The 23,237-nt window shown below is 48.7% G+C and overlaps 1 protein-coding gene and 1 long non-coding RNA gene across 5 annotated transcripts in view; one reads left to right on the top strand and one right to left on the bottom strand.

The window, feature by feature from the left end:
* Positions 1 to 23,237, top strand: part of ABAT (4-aminobutyrate aminotransferase) — an 86,865-nt gene continuing 63,628 nt past the window's right edge. The window contains exons 1-2 of one of the 4 annotated variants that reach the window (XM_070362951.1): positions 23 to 117; positions 13,596 to 13,701. The gene's annotated coding sequence lies outside the window, so the exon portion shown is untranslated. Of the gene's footprint in view, positions 118 to 13,595; positions 13,702 to 23,237 lie in introns of all 4 variants that reach the window. The other 3 variants (XM_014480994.2, XM_070362949.1, XM_070362950.1) reach the window with 3 other exon arrangements.
* LOC138985626 (uncharacterized) overlaps positions 9,005 to 23,237 on the bottom strand; it is a 30,126-nt gene continuing 15,893 nt past the window's right edge. Inside the window, exon 5 of the long non-coding RNA XR_011462675.1 lies at positions 9,005 to 9,093. This is a non-coding gene — a long non-coding RNA (uncharacterized lncRNA). The remainder of the gene's footprint in view (positions 9,094 to 23,237) is intronic.

Raw genomic sequence — 23,237 nt, 5'->3', positions numbered from 1 at the left:
CGGCGAGTCGCTGGGGGAAGCGGGGCAGAGACCGGGCGCCGCCGGAGCGCAGGGCGCGGATCGCTGAAGTCGGAGCCCGGCGGATCGGAGTCTGCACATTGGAGCAGAGGCCTGGAGGTAAGGACCTGGCGCCGGGTCGCGTGAGGCGAGCCCTTGCGCGCTAGCTGAGATGGAATCCTTCGGCCCTGCCCCCCAGGGAGCAAAAACGGGGCATCTTCTCTTAAGAGACCGAGCCCTCATCTTTCCGAGACGCGGGTCCCTCTGTCCCGAAAAGACAGAGCCGTCCACCGTCCAGAGAGCAAAATAGTTTCCTTTGCCCTTCGGATATGGGCCCTTCCTTCCTGGCCCCCCGGCTCTAGAAATAAGATTGCTCTCCCCACATTCCCCCTTGGAATGGAACGTGCTTCCCTCCGCCCCCAAAGTGGGTTCCAGCCTCCCCGGATTTCTAGGGCCCATCATTTCTTTGGAGACGCATGCCTCTCCCCCGTCCCTAAAAAACTAAGTTTGGATTCTTCTCCCCACCCTCCCTTCTCAGCTCGGAGATAACGGGGTGCTTCCTCCAGGAGGGAAAATAAGCCCCTTCCTAAAAGAAGGATATCGCTGGCCAGAGACTCTGCATGTAACCCTCAAGTGCAATACAGACCTCCGTGTAACCCACTCCCCCCCCCACCAACTCAGAAACTGGACTCAATTGCCTATCTCCACCCCCAGTCCCCCTTCATCCATCAGAGACAGAAGACTGATTGCCTTAAAAACCTTTACATTTAAGGCATTTGGGAGATTACTCCTCTTTCTCAAGATGTAAGAGGAGGGGTTTTCACATTCAGAAACAGGGCAAGGGTTTGGTCACCGGTCTGGACGAAGCCACACACCTCACCCCACCCCTTTAACCCTTTCGCACAAATCCCATCCCATTAACCACCCCCCTACCCTGTCCCATCCCTCCCACCTCTCTAGTCCACCTGATCCCATCTCTCCTTTCCTCTCCCACGATTGCCAGAGATAAGAGCAGAGGTTGAGGTTTAGTAAGAAGGTTTAGAAGACTGAAACCCTTAGAGCTGGGCTCCTCAGCCTAGAGATCATTCCTGGAGCCTCCAAACTGCCAGCAGAGATGGCCTCTGAGGCAGCAGGACCAGTGAGGAGCCCCCCCACACACACACACACACAAAGGACTGTGTCCCAAATATCCTCCCCTGAGACAGACCAACCCCTCTTCTGGAGAAGAGGGTGTCCATGCAGAAAGAAGGGCCCCCATTTGCCTCCTGGGGCTCCCCCTTCCTAGCTCCTGTGGACATTGCCCGGTGGAATTCCCTAGGCCCTTAGCCAAGAGAGATGCTTGCAGGAGCCATCCATCGGACTGGCTTCAATGAAGCTGGACTGAGGGACAGGTTGGTGGTGACCTGACGGGGGCAGGGAACCGCTTTGATCCGGTGGGTCAGAGTAAGGGGTGGCAGCAGAGGAGAAAAAGCAAGGAGCTTTGCTTTGGAGCTGCAGCTGAGAGGTGGAGAAAGGAGAAGTGTGTGTCCCAGACGCCCAAAGAGGTCAGCCCCGAAAAGAAAGAAATGGCGCTACCTGGAGACCTTAGACCGCCCAGGGACTTGAGACCAAAGATCTTGCTCCTTCATTTGACGGTTGAGCAAGCAGAGGCACCAAGACGGGAAGAGACTTGCTCAAGGTCACCCAGCCAGTGGGTGGCGAAGCTGGTCACAGCCTCTCTGGGACTCGTGGACCGGCAGGGTCCAGAATACTACCTCCCATCCTCACATTTAGAACCAAGGTGGTTGGGCACCAGGCTCCCCACTTGTCAGAGGTGGTGCAGAGGCTCCGCCAATGTCACGCATCTGGGAGGGGACACAGCTGGAACTCGGTGCCGCCCCCCAGCAGGTCGCTGTATAGAATCCATTCCCGGGCCCCTGCACTTCCCCGCTCAGCCCGTAGCATCTTTTTATTGAGCCAACTGCCAAGTCTAGGCTTGCCAGAATCCGAATGGACTCAGGACGGCAAATGAGATCAGTTGTATTAGTCTGGAGCTGCTGCTGCTGCTGGAGTATCTGTTGCAGGTGAAGCTTGCTCCAGGCTCTTTGAACAGCACCCCCACTCCCACCCCTGCAATGGAAGTCACAGCCCCTCCCTCCAGGGCCCCCTCCCTCTCCATCGCTTCCTTTTCCCTGTGACCCCAAGTTCTCTGCTGCCATCTCCCACCCTAGCTCAGAGCCTGCTTCTTTTCCTGAGGCATTGAACCCCCACAGAGCAGCAGCAACCAGGTCCCTACAGATGGGAGGGTCTTGAGGTGGGGACTCCCCACTGCCTCCAGCTGAGGGCTTGGCAGCGCTCCAAGTTGGAGCAGGGATCCAAGTTCAAGGTGCCAAGGTGAAAGTTCACAGTATGAGGGAGAAGCTTAGTGCAATGGGGGTTGAGGGATCCATCTCTGGCCCCTCTATTCAGGGTCAGAGCCCAGATTTGCTACTTAGTATGCGTCTTGGTGGAATTATTAACCTCTCTGCAACTAATTCCCTTAGTGTCCTTATTACGGTAAAATGAGTTCATCTTGGTAAAGTACATGGCATATGGCAAGTGAGGGGAAGCAGTGATTATGACAAGTCATAAAACCTCTAAACCTGGGTAGGGGGCTTATGCTTTTAGGTAAGACTTAAGACTCAAGATGTAGATCACCTGTCAGGCAGCGAAAAGTCAGCTCTTGCTTCGAGACTAGGATGGTGTCTTCCCAGAGATGGTGCGGGATGTGGAATGCACCCCAGACCCTAAAGTCAGATGGAGCCGGGGATCTACTTCTGTTACCGCTGGCTGGGCAGCTGGGCAGGCCTCTCTGAGCCCCAGTTTCCTCATCTTTGAATTGGGCTTGTTGGTGGGGGGAGAGGCTAGGCATCAGATAAGAGATAGGTCTGCTGCTGCTGCTGCTAAGTCGCTTCAGTCGTGTCCGACTCTGTGCCATAGAAGGCAGCCCACGAGGCTCCCCCGTCCCTGGGATTCTCCAGAGAGATAGGTCTAGAGCAGGGCAACAGTGTTGCCATTTGGGGCCGGATCATTCTGTGTTGCCAGGGGCAGGGGAGGGGGGCTGTCCCACGCATTGTAGGGTGTGGAGCAGCATCCTTAGCCTCTACCCATTAAAGCCAGTCGCAACCGTTTCTAGTGATGGCAACTAAAATAATCTCCAAGCATGTCCTCTGGGGGGCAAAATCCCCCTCCCCGCATTGAGAACTGCTGGTCTCAGGTAGATTCTCCACTCATAGTGGATGATTGATGTTAGGAGAGCATCCTTCTTATTTAGGCTCCTCGTTCCGCTTTGTGCATCATAGAGGTCATGTGTCAACTGCTGAGCCTCCCGATGTTGAGGGCAATATTAACCCCTCACATTTCAACAGGAAAATCCAGAGCACCTCCATGTGCATTGCTGTAGGTTTCCCATTTTACAGGTGAGCTAAGGCCCACGGAGGTTGAAGGACTCTGCTAACAGCATTACCCCCATCCTTGCTAGAAGTCAAAGCAACTGTCCCTGCTGGAAGTCAAAGACAGTTTTAGAAATAACCTAGTTCTGGAGCCTTCTCAGTTCCTTTAGCAGTCTCAGAATTTTAACTGCAAGCTCTGGGGCCCAGCCATCCCTCAGCTAAGAAAGAATCTCCTGTAGCAATGCTAGGCCAATGCAGGAATGTTCACCCAAGGGCTTGGCAATCCAAGATGGGAAGGGGTTACATTATGTGGAAAAATGAGCCGTCTTTTTAGGAGAATGGGGTGGAACTATGCTCCTGACCTGGAGAGATCTCTAAGACATCATTTACTGAAAATGATAAAAGTCACAGGATCAATATATAGGTATTTTAGTAAGTATATGTACATACATATAGGGAAGCGAGAAACATGAAAGGGGCCTCTGTGTGTGTGTGTGTGTGTGTGTGTGTCTATCCATGGGGGGCAAGAGGAAACAGGATCCTTTAGCCAGCTTACCGTGCATTAAAGGTGAGCCAGGCACAGCCCCCAGAGACTGAGACTTGCTCAGAGTCCTTTATCCACGCTGCACACCAGGCTGGGGCTCTTTCAGCTGCCTGGCCCCCAGGAAAGAGAGGCAGGCAGGGTCTGAGGACTGGACATTCCTGCACACCCAGTCCCTCTTTCCTGGGAAGTGGTCATGCCAGAAGCTGCCAGTGACCGGAACTCAGGCCTTTGAGCTTCCTAAGAGTTCTGGAGCCAAGAGACAGAGATCTGAGGCCTCATGTCCACAGGCTGAGCCTCCGCCCTGCCCACAGGGGACTCTTGTCACCAGCATCCTGGTGGGGCCTGAGGTCACACTGACCAGAGCTGAACTGGGCTTCCACCAGCATGAGGGGGGCTTCCCTGGTGGCTCAGATGATAAAGAATCCGCCTGCAACGCGAGAGACCTGGGTTCAATCCCTGGGTGGGGAAGATCTCCTGGAGAAGGGAATGGTTACCCACTCCAGTGTTCTTGCCTGGAGAATCCCATGGACAGAGGAGCCTGGCGGCGCTACAGTCTATGGGGTCATGAAGAGTCAGACACGACTGAGCCACTAACACTTTCACTTCACTTTTTACCCTCACAGCATGACAGCCTAGGCCATGGACATTCTGTTTGTTAGTGCCACATTTTCCCATCTTTAGAAAGGCAATGGTAGTTGAAAGAGAGGAAAGAAGGAAGGAATAAAGAAAGAAAAGAAGGAAAGGGAGAAAGGGGGGGAAGGTAGGCAGAGGTGCAAAAGGAGAACGCGGCTCTGAGTTACTGTGAGGATTGGCTGAAACCCTTGTTCAAGCACCTGGTACCTAGTCCCTCTTCAGTAGTGTGAGCCCTGCTCTCCCCCTTCCTCTCTCTCCTTGTCTGCCCTCCTTGCCAGAAAGCCTGGGACAAAAGCATCATGGGTGACAGCTGGGGAGCCTGAGGGCTTCCAGAACGCACCACCCGCTCCCCACTGCACCCCTACAGAAGGCCCAGGAAGTGGTTCTGAGCTGCATGTCCTCCTTTGTCTCCGCCACGTCTGACTAGCCTCGCTTTCCTGGAGGCGCCAGGCATTTTAAACTGTCTTACCCATCCCAGGAGTGGTATCGCCTGGTACAGCCTCTGATCACACATCCTCTCTGTCTTGGGGTCGACTTCCCAAGGGCAAATTGCCCTCCTCCTTCAAAAGGTGTCTCCGTGACCCTTCCTGCCTCCAGCCTCCCCCAGCGAGGATCCGTTTATCCTCAGAACTGAATGCTTAAACATCCGAGGCTTCCTTGGGTCTGTAACTGTTGGCTGGGTTTCCTCCCCATCTGTCTCCCTGGGGAGTAGACGTACATTCGAGTCTCTTTCACTTCCATCCTGAATGCAGAGCACTGTCCCTGCCACACAATAGAGACTGGATGAGCGTTTACTGCGCAGTGTGTGCAAGAGAGTGCTTGTGTGCTCATTTGTATCCGACTCTGCAACCCCATGGACTGTAGCCCACCAGGCTCCTCTGTCCATGGGATTCTCCAGGCAAGAATACTGGAGTGGGGTGCCATTTCCTTCTCCAGGGGGCCTTCCCGACCCAGGGTTTAAGCCAGCATCTCTTGCATCTCCCCCATTGGCTGGCGAATTCTTTATCACTGCACCACCTGGGAAGCCCCAGGTGATTAAAAAAAAATGTGTATAGGATCTTAGTTCCCTAACCAGGGATCAAACACATGTCCCCTGCATTAGGAGTGAAGAATCTTAACCACTGGACTGCCGGCTACATCCCTTAATAATTTTAAAAGGTACAATTCAGTGACATTAAGTACTTTCACAATGTCGTGCAATCGTCACCTCTCTCTAGTTCCAGAACTCTTTTATCATACCGAAAGGAAACCTTGTCCCCATGAAGCAGTCACCTTCCCTTCCCCCAGCCCTTGCCAACCATTCATCTGCTTTCTGATTCGATAGATTTGCCTGGTCTGACTATTTCATATAAATGGCATTATCCAACATGTGGCATATTGGTCTGACTTCTCTGTGTAGCATATATCAGTACTTTGCTCCTTTTCATGGCTAAATAATATTCTATCACATGGATTATATGCCAGTTGGTTTATCCGTCTGTCAGCTGAGGGGCATTTGGGCTTCCAACTTGACGGCTATGAATGATGCAGCTGTGGACATGTGTGTACAAATTGCAGCTTGAAGATCTGCTTTCCGTTCTTTGGGGAGTGGGACTGCTGGGTCCCATGGTAGCTCTTTGCTTAACCTTTTGAAGAATCGCCATGCCAGACTCCACCATTTTACAAGCTCACCAGCAATGTGTGAGGGTTCCAATTTTTCCCACATTTTTGTCAACACTTGTTATTTTCTGATTACTAGTATTACAATGTATTACCTTATTCTAGTGGATATGAAGCAGTATCTGATTGGAGGGGTGGTTATCTTTTTTTCTTACTTTATCTCACTGTGGTTTTGATTTATGTTTCCCTAATGGAGAAGACTCTTGAGTCCTTTGGACTGCAAGGAGATCCAACCAGTCCATTCTAAAGGAGATCAGTCCTGGGTGATCTTTGGAAGGAATGATGCTAAAGCTGAAACTCCAGTACTTTGGCCACCTCATGCAAAGAGTTGACTCATTGGAAAAGACTCTGATGCTGGGAGGGATTGGGGGGACAGGAGGAGAAGGGGACGACAAGGGATGAGATGGCTGGATGGCATCACCGACTCGATGGACGTGAGTTTGAGTGAACTCCGGGAGTTAGTGATGGACAGGGAGGCCTGGCGTGCTGCAATTCATGGGGTCGCAACGAGTCAGACACGACTGAGCGACTGAACTGAACTAAATTGAACTGAATGATAGTGATGTTGAACATCTTTTCATGTGCTAATTGGCCTTTTGTGTATCTTCTTTGAGGAAAGGTCCGTTTAAGTCCTTTGCACATTTTTGAATTGGGATGTTTGTCTTTTTGTTGTCCTGTAAGAATTCTTTATATACCTAAGTATATCTTTGTCTTGCTATTTCCTCTTGCATTTAAACATTCGCTTAGCTCCTGGGGGTCAGGCCCTGTCTCTTGACTTTGGGATGTCAAAGTGACTGCCGTACAGTTCCTGCCCTCCAGGGGTTCCTAGTTTAGAGCAAAGTTTCTTTTTCTTTTTTTTGCCACACTTTGCAACTTTCAGAATCTTAGTTCCCCAACCAGGAATTGAACCCAGGCTCCAGCATTGAAAACACCAAGTCCTAACCACTTAACCACCAGGGAATTCCCAGAACAAAGTGTTTTTACAACACTGTTGCCATGGCTGGGGTGGGGTGGGCATGGAGGCGGGTGGGGTGTCCTGTGTACTATGGGATGTTCAGCGGCATTTCTGGGTTTTATCCCACTCATTGCCAGTAGCACACTTACCTCCAAGTTGTGACAAGCAATAATGTCCCCAGACATTGCTAGATATCCCCTGGTTGGAAATCAGTGGTTTAGGAGCTTAGACAGGCATGTCTATCTACAACTTCTTGTGCCTAACAAGATGCCTAGTGGGCACTCACAACTTATCTGTTGGATGTTGGATGGGTGGGTGGATGGATAGATAGATGAAATAATGAATGCAATTTACAGGGTCTGGACATGTGCCTGAAAGTCGACTATGTGAAACAAAACATTGTTCTTCCAACTGGAATATTCTACCCCTTTCTGCCTAGCACAATGGTTCTCAGACTTGCACATCAGAATCCCCTGGAGGATGTATTAAAACAGAGATCGACAGGTCTCACCACCAGAATTATCACTCTGTTGAGTCACCGGCCTGGCAGAATGCTCCCAACCTGGTTTCCATGTCCCTTGGGAACCCTGCACCCGACTACCCCCGCTCACCAACTTGTCCGTCCTCGGAGTCTCATAGTCTTAACTGTCAGCCTCTCCCACTTGGACACTAACATTTATTACTTTGAACGATCAGCAACCAGGGCTTCCCCAGTGGCTCAGCAGTAAAGAATCTGCCTCCAATGCAGGAGATACAGGAGACGCAGGTTCGATCTCTGGGTCAGGAAGATTCCCTGCAGGAGAGAATGGCAACCCATGCCAGTAATCTTGCAGGGAAAATCCCATGGATAAAGGAGCCTGGCAGGGTACAGTCCATGGAGTCACAAAGAGTCGGACACGACTGAAGTGACTGAGTACACAACACATCAGCCACGTACTGGTTATCTGTCTTTCAGCCACTGCTCGGAGAGTTCCTGCAAAGCTGGGACCCACTGTGTCATGGCATCTTGCTGCTCAAAGTGTGGTCCAGCACCCAGTGGCATGACATCGCTGGGGAGCTGGGGGGAAAATGTGGGCGCTTGGGCCCCACCCAGCATCCTACAAAGTGCAGTCTGCGGTTTAACACTATCCTGGTGGGACAAGGGGGTTCGTGTACACCTTCAGGTAGTTTGGGAAGCTCGTCCTTGGCCATCTCTGTAACCTCAGAACTCAAAGTTAACCCCTGTAGCCTCGCTGATGTGTTACCTTGACAGCATCTGTTACATTGTAAATGGTGCCTGAGCGGGAACATCATTAGGGTGTTACTGGCCATCCGTATCTCCGCCTGATGTATTTTATCTCTTGGAATGCCTGAACTGACCTTGCTTCACCCATTGGAAAGCCAGAGGGGTGGCGTCTTGCTCAAGGTCAGGCGATGACCATAAAGCAGAATGGAGAGATGGCCATCCGTTTCCTAGAGGGGAGCAGTTGAAAGGCCACGGTTACGACATGTGAAAATACAGGGCGGGAGGGTAGCGTTCAGAGGCTGCTGGGGTGCTTTTCACACGTGGAGAGCTGGGAGATGATTTAAAAGTGGGCCAAGAACAGGAACTGAAATGGTATTTTTTTATTAATTAATCTGTCTTTCCTGTGCTGGGTCTTCGTTGCTGTGCGGGTTCTCTCTAGTTGAGGTGCGCGGGCATCTCATTGTGGTGGCTTCTCTTGCTGAAGAGCACAGGCTCCAGGGAGCATGTGGGCTCAGGACTTGTGGCTCTGAGACTGGGCTCACAGGTTCAGGAGTTGTGGCTCACGGGCTTATTTGCCCCGTGGCATGCAGAGTCTTCCTGGACCAGGGATCAAACCCGTGTCCCCTGCATTGGCAGACGGATTCTTAGCCACTGGACCACCAGGGAAGTCCTGAAATGGTATTTTTTTTTTCATTTATTCAGCCAGTGTTTGTTGAGTACTTTGTAGATGTCAGACATTGGCATCCCGTGTATGGTATTAACAAGGAAAACAAGGTCTCCCACACCAGAGGATCTTCTAGGCTAGCTGTCAGGATGTGCTGTGTGTGCTAAGTCGCTTCAGTCGTGTCCAACTCTTTGTGACGCTATGGACCATAGGCCGCCAAGCCCGTCTGTCCATGGGATTCTCCAGACAAGAATACTGGAGTGGTTTGCCATTCCCTTCTTCGGGGGATCTTCCCATCCCAGGGATCGAACCAGAGTCTCTTATGTCTCCTGCACTGGCAGGAGGGTTCTTTCCCACAAGTGCCACCTGGGAAGCCCAGCTATCAGGGAACAGGCCCATAAACAACCAGTCAGAGAGAAGAGTACCAGGAAGGTGGGAGTAGATAGTAGATAGAGGGAGGAGCTCAGAGAAGGAAGAGGTTCTCTGTCTCTGCACCTGGGCATGCTGGGAAAGAAATTTCTGGAGGAAAAGGCAGAAAAGACAGGAAAGATATTCTCAACAGATAGGACACAAACAGGGGCTCACAGACTTCATGGAAAACTCTTAAAATCTTCAGGAAAAAGTAAAAGGGGGGGTGGTGATAAAACCATGACTCCCTTAGAGATACAAAGATGAACACTTAATGATTCTGTAAAGTTCATTCAATGAAAGAACCAAGCAGATGTTGGAAGAGGTTCAAAGGAAAAGTCAAATAAAGCACAGTTGTCTATGGAGTAAAGGAATGGTGAACTCCATTGCAAATGGAGGCAAAAAAAATGACTGGACAAGACAGAATTGGCTCCTCTGTGAGATTCCTGGGCTTCCCAGGTGACTCACTGGCAAAGAAACCACCTGCCAATGCAAGAGACATGGGTTCGATCCCTGGGTTGGGAAGATTCCCCTGGAGGAGGAAATGGCAACCCATTCCAATATTCTTGCCTGGAAAATCCCATGGACAGAGGAGGCTGGCAGGCTACAGTCCATAGGGTCGCAATGAGTTGGACCGACTAAGCAGCTGAGCATGCATACACACATCAGATTCCTACAACTTAGAAAGAGTTGGAAAAAAAATAGCTGGAAGATAATGTAATGAACAAGGCTAGAATCAGATATCTTAAAAGTTTGTGTGGTATGTAAACAATGCATAGTTTTCCAGAGATGGCTTTTTAAATAAAAAACCAATGTTCAGGGAGGTGTTTGGCAGAGGCTCCCCAGGGTGGATGGCTAAGAAGAGGGGAGCTGTGAGAAGGCCAGATCATAAACAGCCTGGTGACCCTTGATGCTGAGTTTAGACTTGACCCAGAGACCCCTGGGGAACCTGGAAGGGTTTTAAGTAAGGAGGTGACCTGATTTGATTAGCACTTGAGAAATACTCTTCAGGAAGCTTCATGGAAAGTGGACTGACTGTAGGAGGAGCCTGTTTGTTAGAAGATGAGATGGTGGGGGCTTCACGTAGAGTCGGGCTCAGCAGATTTTTTTTTTAAGGGACAGATAGTAAATATTTGAGGCTTTGTGGGCCATGCAGCTATAGTCGCAACCACTCGACTGTACCGTGAAATGTAAATGAATGGATGTGTTTGTGTGCTAATAAAACTTTATTTACACAAACAGGCTGGGGGGGCCGGATGTCTCCCACCTCCCAACTAGTTTGTCAATCCCTGACCTAGAGCGGCTAGAGCTGTCCATGGTTTTGACAGGTCTCCTGTATCCCTTTCTCTAGATGTTTAGAGTCTACAGGCAGCTATTGGTCAGGCTTCCCTGATGGCTCAGCAGCTGTTAGCGGGAGCAGGGACACAGGTCCCCTGACTTTGCGTGTGGGTTCCCTGAGGGAATCAGACAATCATGGGGGCGGATCCCTGGCCTTTCAGCAAAAGCTTTCAGGACCTCGAAGCTCCTTCAGGGCGAGACTGGCTGAACAGCCTCTTAAAGCAGCCAAAAGAGCAAGCCACCACCACCTCAGCAGGGCCATTCCCATGTGAGATCAGAGCCTGCCTCCCTTCTCTTTGCCCAGAGCTGTAAATAGCTCTCTGCTGGCTTTGCAAGCCGAGTGCCGTTCTGGGGACAGGCTGGAAATGAGCACACCGAGGAGCATTTGTGCAAATTACTGCCTGCATGCGGATTTGCATGGCTGGCGTTCTGCCCCAGTCGTAAGTGCACAGTCCTCCCAGGGGCTGAAAACGGGACTCAAAGAAGAGCCACCCACAGAAGAGCATGGACGCGATGACCTAGGGTCAGGGTCCCAGAGGGATCCAGGGCTGGGCTGCCAGGGTAATGATAAGTTTCAGGGACAAGAGCAAACATTCAGAGGACCCTGGACAGACTTTCAACTTAGGCTCTGTCCATCCTATTGCAACGGCCCATAAACACTGGCAGCTCATATTTGCCGAGCATTCAGGGGGTGCTAGGGCTGTTCTGAGGGTTTCATGTGTATTTGCTCATCTCATTGCTCATAACAACCTAAAGAGGAAAGACTGATCAGGTTTCAGAGGCGGAAAATGCAGGCTCAGAATAGATGATTGACTTCAGGCTCTCATAATAAAAACATCAAGTCTAGAGAGAAACCCAGGCATACGGACCTGGACCTCTGCTAATACTAAGCCCCATGGATGCCGCTGTTTACTCTGGCCTCAGTTTACTCATCCATCAAGGGGAATAATCTTGTCTTATCCTTTGATGATCACAATAGAGTTTGGGAAGACCAGCTGCGATGGCAAATGAGAAAGCAGTGTTCGAAAGTCCAAAATGCTGAATAAAGCTAGTGGTGAGTGGGTTCAAAGTTCAAAGCGCTTCCAGAGGCAGCCAACAATTTGGATCATTTGCAGTAATTGATCAGATTCAACCCTGTGCAGCCCCTTGACATCCTGCTATGGGCTTAGGTTGGAGTCTGTTGCTTAGCTGTTCCTTTGGGGGTCAAGGAAGAAGTCCTATGGAAAGTAGCTGTGTAGCTGGCCTTCTGAGCTCCCTGGAAGTTGTGACTTCTGGGTCTCAGTTTCCCCATCTGTAAAATGGCAACAATACTGCCTTTTGAAATAGCGTATTTGTGATTATTAGGGCTTCCCTGGTGGCTCAGTGATAAAGAATTTGCCTGCCAATATAGGAAACTTGAGTTCAATTCCTGGTCTGGGAAGATTCCTTGGAGAAGGAAATGGCAACCCACTCCAGTATTCTTGCCTGGAAAATCCCACGGACAGAGGAGCCTGGCAGGCTACAGTTCATGGGATCGCAAAAGAGTCAGACACAACTGAGCGACTGAGCACACACACACACACACACACACACACAGATTAGATGATAAGAGTGAGTGGTCGGAAGCTTTCTACCTGCCAGGCACTGGGTTCTATTTGGATTATCTCATTTAAAGCTTTCAATAATCCAGGTGGGAATGACCTTCTTTGTGGACGTGGAAACAGAGAATTTTAAGTTTCTTGGCCAAGATCACAGAGGAAAAAAGGGCCAGAAACTGAATTCTGTCCATAGCAAGACTATTATAGTGTTGTCATGAACATTCTAGAACAAATTGGTTGCCCCATTTAGACTCTGCCAACTGTGTGTATGAGGAGTCCCCTTCCTCCATACCTCTCCAGCTCCAGCACCTCAACTTGCTATTATATTTCAGCCATTCCAGGAGTTGTGTATTTTTTTTAAACATTTCTCTACTAACTGAGTTCATCACCTTTTCTATATTATGTATGTTGACTACCTGGAATTCCTGTTTTATGAAGTGCCTATTAAGATCGCTTGTCCATTTTTCTTTGCATTTGTCTGTTTTTCTTTTTCTTATAGATTTCTAAGAGTTTTCTTAATCTATTTGGATAAAGATCCCTCTGCCAGTTATGTGTTATGGATCTTCTACTCTGTGGCATGAATTTACTTTTCAATGGTGACTTCGGGTTATTGGGACTTTAATTTTTAGATGAGCTCATACTCATCTTTTTTTGTGGTTTTGTGTGCTAGTTCAGAAATTTAAAGTCATTCATGTTGCCCCTCTGTTTTCTAGAAGGTGTCACATTTAGTTTTTCATATTTATCTCTATCATCTGCCTGGAGTTGGTTTTTAGGTATTGAATGAGGTAAGATCATGATAAATTTTTCTTTCCATATGAATAATCCCACTGAGCCAATATCACAGACTCTTTAATTAATTAATTTATTTATTTTTGGCTGTGCTGGGTCTTTGCTGCTGTTTGCAGGTTTTCTCTAGTTGTGGCGAGCGGGGGCTCCTCTTCATTTCGGCGGCTTCCCTTGTGCAGAGCAGGAGCTCTAGAGCGCAGGCTCAGTAGTTGTGCTGCACGGGCTTAGTTGCTCCGAGGCACGTGGGATCTTCCCGGCCCAGGGATTGAACCCATGTCCCCTGCATTGGCAGGCAGATTCTTATCCCCTGGGCCACCAGGGAAGTCCTAGGGTTGCTTCCATGCTGGGGAATCTGTTACCTCTGTAGTAACACGTGGGTCCTGTGACCTCATCCCACAGGTCCTGGCTCTGAGCATCTTGGTTTTGCTGGCAGTGGAAGCGACAGTTTTTCCTCGCAGGCAGCCCGGGTTCTGCTGGCGATAGCATCTGCCAGGCTCGACATCAGGTCTGGAACCCTTCTGTCCCCGCCAGTGAGCATGTCCTGCCTGCTGGGCATTTGCAGGACAAGCCTGAGGCAGGCCCTGCGCCATGGACCTGAGCCAGTGCTCTTCATTCATTGTCATCTCTGCTCATCACCCCACAGATGAGCAAACAGCAGCCCAGAGCACTCAAGCCACTGGCCCAAGACCACACAGCTTCCAAGGGGCAAACGTGACGGTTTTCTTTCTTTTTTTAAATTTTATATATTTCTTATTTTTGGTTGTGCTGGGGCTTTGCTGCTTTGCACAGGATTTCTCTAGCTGTGGTGTGTGGGGGCTACTCTCTAGCTGCGTCATGCGGGCTTCTCATTGAGGCGGCTTCTCTTGCTGTGCAGCACAGTCTCTAGGCTCACGGGCTTCAGTAGCTGCGGCTCTAGATCACAGACTCCATAATCGTGGTGCACGAGCTTAGCTGCTCTGTGGCATGTGGGATCCTCCCGGACCAGGGATCGAACCCAAGTCCCCTGCATTGGAACGCGGATTCCTATCCACTGCGCCACCAGGGAAGTCCATGACAGTTTTCAGCTTGCTACAAATTTTATTTTCCAAACTTGAATAGTACTTTTTTTCCCCTCTTCAAAATGGTGGATCCAATTCTTCAGGAATTTCACCTGAAGAATTCCAACTTTGTTTAGAGTCTGGATTCTAAAATATCCCCAAATCTCTGCCTAAGACCCCTCATTCTGCCCTTGGCACTGCTTTTTCAATTTTGTACCCAGCATGGGGTTTCGTTTCTTTCTGCACCACGTAGAATAATTAAGAAGATTTTAATGTCAAGATACATGTCTGCTGGTTTTTAACAGAACTGGAGGAGGAGGGAGAGAGCTCTATCTATGCCGGCACTCAAAATCTCATTAAATGGATCCATCCCTGTTTTGGGAGGGCTTCCCTGGTGGCGCTAGTGGTAAAGAACAATGTAGGAGATGTAGGAGACTTGAGTTCAATCCCTGGGTCGGAACATCCCCTGGAGGAGGAAATGGCAATCCACTCCAGTACTCTTGCTTGGAGAATCCCATGGACAGAGGAGCCTGGTGGGCTACAGTCCACAGGGTTGCAGAGAGTCAGACATGACTGAAGTGACTTAATACGCACTGTTTGGGGATGGGAAATCCAGACAGAGCTGACAAGATTGATGATGTTTTCATGAAACTGGGCATCTGTTGTGTTCCTTGTGGGTTCTTATTGAAGGAATTTGCTGGCCAGAGGACAAAGAAGCAGAAACTTTGGAGTCTGGAAAGATGGTGTAGTTTTGGAATAAGGATCCGCTTCCCCCTCCACAGTGGGATGTGTGGGGGGTGGAGATGACTACGCTACCAGACTACAGATTTCCATTAGTCCCTCCATTTGCAAACCGTACTTCCCATACTGGCTCCCACTTCTGTTTTCTGAGCACCTACTCTGCATGGCAGAGTAGGCAATGGCACCACTCCAGTACTCTTGCCTGGAAAATCCCATGGACGGACGAGCCTGGTGGGCTGCAGTCCGTGGGGTCGCTAAGAGTCGGACACAACTGAGCAACTTCACTTTCACTTTTCACTTTCATGCATTGGAGAAGGAAATGGCAACCCACTCCAGTGTTCTTGCCTGGAGGATCCCAGGGACAGGGGAGCCTGGTGAGCTGCTGTCTATGGGGTCGCACAGATTCGGACACGACTGAAGCGACTTAGCAGCAGCAGCAACTCTGCATGGCAGTGTGCTGGGTGCTGCAGTTACCCTCTCTTTATAGTTGTTTAGTCGCTAAGTCGTGTCCAACTCTTTGCGACCCCGTGGACTGCAGCCCACCAGGCTCCTCTGTCCATGGGATTCTCCAGCCAAGGACACTGGAGTTCCCTTCTCCAGGGGATCTTCCTGACCCAGGGATCAAACCCACTTCTCCCTCATTGCAGGCAGACTCTTTACCACTGAGCCGCCAGGGAAGGTCACCTCAAAGAGAAATAAAGCAACTATACTCCAATAAAAATTAATTAAGAAATAAAGCTGGCCTTGGGCCACATCCGGGCTGGTGCTCACAGACAGAGAAGGAGAAAGAAACTCTGGAGGCCACCGCCTCCTAATACTTGAGTTCCAACTGAGGACCCTCAGCGGGTGAGTTCACACAGCTCTGTGCCCCGTTCTCCACCCACACGGCACACATCCCCGAGCTCCTCCCCATCCCCCACCAAAGACCGTGCTCTGGGAGCCACTGAGCTGGTACTGGGAATGCTGGCATCCACCTGTGTCTACCCCGAGTTCGTATCCAGGAGAACTTTTTCCCCACATCTCTTCAACTCTGAAATGAAGAGTCCCAGGTTTGCTTGGGGACATCCTTTGGAAAGAAGTGGCATGTCAGTGCCACATGGTGATCGGGGGAAGTTGCTGAGTCTGCAAGGCATCGCCGCACTTGAGCTGGCGATGGGAGCAAGAACTCTTCGGAGACGTCTGTGAAAAGACAGGAATGAGAAGCAGATGGTTCCTAGTAGCTGCGATAAGAGGCCAGTGACTTGCTGTACGTCTCATTTTCTGCAGGAGCCAAATGATGGTAGAGATTATGTTTCTCCGCAAGCGTAGTATCACCCCATAGCACTGTGCTCGTGATTCTGCAGAAAAGCAGGCCCACCGTCACTTATTCAATACAAGGTGGAGGGGGGGTGGTGAGACTTACTGAACCTTCCGTGGGTCTCAGTGTCCCCATCTGCAACAAGGCTCTGCCTTTGCCTTACAGGATGTTTACAAACATCATTGATCAGAGAGCAGAGAACATCAAGAGGCACTTCAGCTTTCTTTGCCTGGCTTTCTTATCCACTGAATGGGAAGAAGTCTTCCTTGTTGTGGAGCAGTTTTTTTTTCCTGTGCTGGGTCCTCGTTGCTGTGCACTGGCTTTCTCTAGTCGTGGCGAGCGGGGGCTGCTCTCTAGTTGCGGTGCACGTGCCTCTCATTGCGGTGGCTTCTCTTGTCGCAGAGCACAGGCTTTAGGGCTCAGTAATTTCGGCACTCGGGCTTAGTTGCCCTGAAGCAAGTGGGGTCTTCCCAGAATAGGGATGGACCCCGTGTCCCCTGCATTGGCAGGCGGATTCTTAACCACTGAGCCTGATGCCCCGGCCCCAGAGGTGTCCACATCCCAAGGACTGAGCAACACTCAACACATAAATTATATTTTGCATCAACAGTAAGAGAGAGGTGAAGGGGAGCTTGCATCCTGGGGCAGGGAGACAGATATATCCATGAACAAATGGGAAACGGTGAAGGGCCTCAATGAAAATCAAATTCCGTTACTTGAATTAATGGCAGTCAGCAAGGCCATGTGAGAGTCAGACCATAAAGAAGGCTGAGCTCTAAAGAATTGATCCTTTCAAACTGCTATGCTAGAGAAGACACTTGAGAGTCCCTTGGACAATAAGGAACTCAAACCAGTCAATCCTAAAGGAAATCAACCCTGAATACTCATTGGAAGGATTGATACTGAAGCTGAAGCTCCAATACTTTGGCCACCTGATGCGAAGAGCCAACTCATTGGAAAAGACCCTGATGCTGGGAAAGACTGAGCACAAGAGGAGAAGGGAGTGACAGAGGATGAGACGGCTGGATCGCATCCCTGGCTCAACGGCCATGAGTTTGAGCAAACTCTGGTAGATACTGAAGGACAGGGAAGCCTGGCATCCTGCAGTCCATGGGGTGGCAAAGAGTCGGACACAACTGAGCAACTGAAGAAAGAAAGAAAGGCCTCTCTGACTGGGTGTTTTCTGAGCTGTGAAAGATGCCAGTCATTCAGAGACAGGGAAGCATGTTCCCAGGTTGGGGGCTAGGCTCTGCATAGCAGGTGCACACAGGACCCCGTCCAAGGACTTTGAGGTTATAGTGAGAAGGTTGGGTTTTATCCTCTTTGCAATCAGACACCGTTGGTAGGTTATTAACCACGGAGTGACGCGATCTGCTTCACTTTAAAGCAATCTCTCGGGTTCAGCCCTCGCTACAAAACTGGTCCCTGGTGCTGGAGAGGTTGGGGACCACTGCTCTACAGTGACCTACAGTATTTACAGCAAATAATACCACCTTCCAGACACAAGAGTGATGTACAGGTTTTCACTTAAAATTTTTCCTGGTCAAAAAGCAAGATGGGGGGCTTCCCTGGTGGCTCAGTGGTAAGGAATCCACCTGCCAATGCAGGAGACATGGGTTCAATCGCTGGTCCAGGAAGATCCCACAAGCCACGGAGCAGCTACGCTGGTGTGCCACAACTTCTGAGCCTGTGCTCCAGAGCCTGTGAGCTACAGCTATGGAGGCCCAAGTGCCCTAGAGCCTGGGCTCGGTAACAAGAGAAGCCACCTCAATGAGAAGCCCGCTCATCGCAACTAGAGAGCAGCCCCACCTTGCCTGCACAGCAAAGAAGACCCAGCACAGCCAGAAATAAACAAACAAATTCTTAAAAAAAAAAGCAAGATAGGATGTCCCTGGTGGTCCAGTGGTTAAGACACCACATTTCCATTGCAGGGGACTCCGGTTAGATCCCTGATCAGGGAACCAAGATCCCACAGGCCACACGGAGGAGCCAAAAACTAGGGAAACAAAAAAAGCAAGATCACGTCAAGGTGGGTGTGGGGGAGTGTTGTAAATGTTGGTAAAGACAGAAGAATGGGGCAGACAGAAAATGCTGGCTCCAGAGAAACACACACCTCCAGCGCTGCCGGTGTGTTAGCAGGAAAAAGAGCCGGTGCGTGCTGCAGCGGGTGGCGCAGCCAAACCCACGCAGCGCGCTTTCTTTACAAACTGAACCCTGAACCTGGATACGCGTGCGTCACCGCTGAGTCCTAAGGAAGATAGGATCAGTCTGTGGTTTCAAAGCTTGGAAAGCTTGGATCAGTCAGTGTCGGCTAACTTTTTCTGGAAGGGCCAGATGGCCAGTGTTTCCGCAGTGCGGCTACATGCTTTCTGTCGCAGCCACAGAAACAAACGAGCAGAGATGAGTCTTCATTTGCAAAAATCACGCAGCTGGCCTCAGTGTGCAGACTCATAGCCTAGAATTTGAAGCCCCGGGCTGCCAGGCCTCAGCACATGCTCTTGCCTGGCCTTCCAGGAATCCCAGGTTTCCTTTCCCAAGCTCCCCTTTCCTTCTGTGCCTTGGGATGAGTCTAGAAGTTTCGAGCTGTGGCGACAAGACGTGCCCTGTGCTCCCTGACCCTGCTGACCTACTTTCAACTTTCAAGTATTTTACACCCGGGATCAGAATCCAGTTTGACCTGGTTCAGTGCCAGAGAACAAACGTCCTCTTTGGAGTCCACCTGAGAGCTCATCTCTTCCCACGCCTTCGGAAACCAAACGGAACACAGATCAATGTCCCAGTGCCTGTGAGGCTCTCTGTGAATGCCAATAATGTCAAGTTACCCAGCACTTATTTTCCTGCGATTAGATGTCTAGACACATTCGGCTGCCATCAACACAAGGCTGCCCGTGTTATAATTTCTTTCTGTGTATTATTAGAGAAAGAGAGAGGCTGCTTTCAGATCATTAGCGAGGATTCAGAAAATACCAAGAGGCAGAAAAAGGTAGACTTCTCCGTAGCCCCATATCCAAGGCAAAATGGTGTTGAACAGAAATTTCATTTCTTTCCAGCCTTCCTTTTTCGTGTATTGGTTTATGGGCTTGTTTTTGCGTCTGTATGAAATTCTGGCCAGACTGCATATAAAATTTTATGGTCTTTCACTCTCATTTACAGAACTTCAGAAATCGTTCCCCTGCCTTTTTACCTGGTTTTCAGTAAATAATTGTCATATCACAACTCATTTGAGCAGCCCTTTGCTGTTGCTTGTTCACATCGTTTTTAGTGGTCCACTCTTCTAAAATACACTGTTCTGAACAACAGAGCCCAGAACTGTTACATTCTTTAAGATTGACTGCATTAGCTATGTTTCTGGGGGTGGAATTATTTGGGATTCAAATATTTACTATCTCTTGACTCTTTGGGGCTCCATTGTTTTCTAAAAGTGTTGAGCCCAGATACCGTACACCTCAGTCTGGAGAGACAGCAGGCATGATGTTCTGACTCTCAGATCGGACATGCAAATAACATAATTCCCAGGTGCTTGCTTGCTTGGTTGGTCCTACCTTCTGGGTCTCATCTCAAAGAGAGGGAATTGACTCCAGAGTTAACACACACACTTAATTTCACAGGTGCTATTTCTTGAGTTTAACTGTTTGCTAGCAAATTGGCCACATTTCTAGAACTTATAGACCCGTTGGGTTAGGATTTTGCACACAAGATGATGTAATTTATTTTTTTTCTTTTCCCTTTTAGTTGACTATAAGATGTTGAATATAGTTCCCTGTGCTATACAGTAAGACCTTGTTGTTTATCTATTTCATATAGTTTGTATCTGCTAATCGCAAACTCCTCGTTTATCCCTCCCCGCCTCCCTTTCCCCTTTCGTAACCATACATTTACCTTCTACGTCTGTGGGCCTCTTTCTGTTTTGTAAAGTTTGTTAGTATCATTTTTTTAGATCCATATGTAAGTGATATCGTATGATGGATATCAATAATTTTGTAATATAGTTGTGTCATTTTGGAGAAGTTTGTTTTCTTCCAAGTCCTGAGCTCTCTCATCTATAAACCGGGAATAGTAAAGATCCACTCCATACATAGTGCTCGTGTGCTAGGCACTGTGCTGGGGACCCACCCCTTCTCTGGGGAATGGGGAATGGCCTGGAAGACACAGATTAAGAAAATACACAGGGCTTTCCCAGTGGTCCAGTGGTTAAGATTCCAGCTGCCAGTGCAACGGATCCCTGGTCTGGGACGATTCCAAATGCCACAGGGCAACTAAGCCCATTCAGCACAATTGCTGAAGCCCAGGCTCTCCAGAGCCCATGTTCCACAAGAGAGGCCACCACAATGGGAAGCCCATGCACAGCAGCAAAGACCCAGCACAGCCCAAAATAAACACACAATAAAAGTTTTAAAAAGCAAGATACACGAATAAATGTAGATATGCAATCTGTGATAAATGTGAAGGAATAATAACACAGGGAGTGGTGAGAAATTCCAGCAGGATAAGCATATTTCCATGAGGTTTAAAAAAAAACAAGCTTCTCCAAGGAGATAACATGTGATGTTGGAGACCTCTGTGTGTGTGTGTGTGTGTGTGTGTGTGTGTGTGAGCTCAGTTGTATCCAACTATTTTCGACCCCTTGGACTACAGCCCACCAGGCTCCTCTGTCCATAGGGTTATCCCAGGCAAGAATACTGGAGTGGGTTGCCATTTCCTTCTCCACAACTCCAGTAGTCTTGCCTGGGATAACCCTATGGACAGAGGAGCCTGGTGGGCTGTGGTCCACAGGGGTGCAAAAGGGTCAGACTCAACTTAGCAACTAAACAAAAACAACTTTATATATAACCTTAAAAAAACTGGAATCATTGTATCAACTCTCTAAAGAACATGATGCTGTCATCACACCACTTTTCATATATATCCTTCCATACTGAAATCCCCCTAAAAACAATGGGGTTTACCTCATTGTCATTAAAGGATATGAAAGAGAAAAACAAAAAAAAAAAACAAAAAAAAGAATACTGGAGTGGGTTGCCATTTCCTTCTCCAGAGGATCTTCCTGACCCAGGGATGGAACCTGTGTCCCCTGAATTGCAGGCAGATTCTTTACAGTCTGAGCCACCAGGGAAGCCCCAAATAGGACATAAAACTAACTTTAAAATTTCATCTCTTTCCCTTTTTTGGTAACATGTTCAGTAGGGGGGGAAAAAAGTTTTAACGGGGATATTCAGTCATTTGAGAATGGCTCAGGTCTTTTTTTTTTTTTTTAGTTGGAGTACAGTTGATTTACAATAGCTAAGTGAATCAGTTATACGTATATCAGCTCTGGTCTTTATTGTGTCCTATTTTAGATGTTAGGTGATCTATGAATTTCCCAGTGATTTATATCTTTTTATTTATTTTGAAAACTTTATTAAATTAGAGTTGATTTAATAGAAAATTTTAAATTACATACCTGACTCGCATTTAGAATTGACCCTTGACCAACAGATTGAACTGCACAGATTGTTTTCAATAAATATAGAACCTGGAGACTTCCCTGGCAGTCCAGTGTTTAAAGACTCTGCCTTCCAGCGCAGGGGATGTGATTCAATCCCTTGTCGGGGAGTTAAGATCCCACACGCCTTGCGGCCAAAAAATCAAAATGTAAAACAGAAGCAATATTGTAACGAATTCAACAATGACTTTAAAATAATGATCCGCATCAAAAATATCTTTTAAAAAGTACAGTACCTATATTTTCACTTTATAGGTCTTTGAATTAACTAAGCGTGGTGGAGAGTTTGTGCAGGATTAGAGCTCACAGTATGTGGAATACAAAAAAACTAAGGTTTGAATCCTGAATCTATCCACATATGTCAGCTTCCTGCCCTTGGGTGAGTCATTTATGTTTTTGTTTTTGAGGCAGAGAGAGCACTACGCAGATTTTGGACTGTGGGGTTGGTGACCGTGACGCCCATGTTGTTCGAGGGTCAGGTGTATATTTTTAACTGCACTGATCTAAATGGGTTCCCCAGGTGGCACAGTGGTAGAGAATCCACCTTCAATGCAGAAGACACAAGAGATGCAGGTTTGATCCCTGGGTCAGGAAGATTCTCTGGAGAAGGAAATGACAACCTGCTCCAGTATTCTTGCCTGGAGAATCCCATGGACAGAAGAGTTTGGTGGGCTACAGTCCCTGGGGTAGCAAAGAGTCGGACACAACTGAGTGACTGAGCATGCACACACACAAAGTTCTGACTTAAGAAGTAGGAATGATTAAGGAATGAGAAAATTGTGGACTCGGCAGCCAGAAAGATTTGGGGGTACCCGGGTAGCACCCCTCTGTTATCAGGAAGCTTGCTAACCTGTCTGTACCTCTTTCATATCTGCAAAATAGGAGGAAAAATCCCTAACAGAAAGGAGTTGTTCTGAGGCTTAAAAGAGATTATATAGGAAAAGTGCTTACCTCAGTCCTAGACACAAAATAGGTGCTCAGACAGAAGCAACAGGTACAGCTTTTGTTCCAGCTGCTTACGGGTGTTTGGCATTCAAAAGTGGGCTGAGCACACTATGGAGAACAGTATGAGGGTTCCTTAAACTCAGCATTCAGAAAACAAAGTTCATGGCATCCGGTCCCATCACTTCATGGCAAATAGATGGAGAAACAATGGAAATAGTGAGAGACTTTATTTTTGGGGGGCTCCAAAATCACTGCAGATGGTGACTGCAGCCATGAAATTAAAAGATGCTTACTCCTTGGAAGAAAAGCTGTGACCAACCTAGACAGCATATTACAAACCAGAGATATTACTTTGCCAACAAAGGTTCATCTAGTCAAAGCTATGGTTTTTCCAGTAGTCATGTATGGATGTGCAGAGAAGGCAATGGCACCCCACTCCAGTACTCTTGCCTGGAAAATGCCATGGATGGAGGAGCCTGGTAGGCCTCCAGTCCATGGGGTCGCTAAGAGTCGGACACTACTGAGCGACTTCATTTTCA

The sequence above is a fragment of the Bos mutus genome, chromosome 25, assembly GCF_027580195.1.
Source record: "Bos mutus isolate GX-2022 chromosome 25, NWIPB_WYAK_1.1, whole genome shotgun sequence".
Classification (NCBI taxonomy): Eukaryota; Metazoa; Chordata; class Mammalia; order Artiodactyla; family Bovidae; genus Bos; species Bos mutus.
Note: the sequence above shows the minus strand (reverse complement) of the source record. Positions and strands in the feature narration are given on the sequence as shown.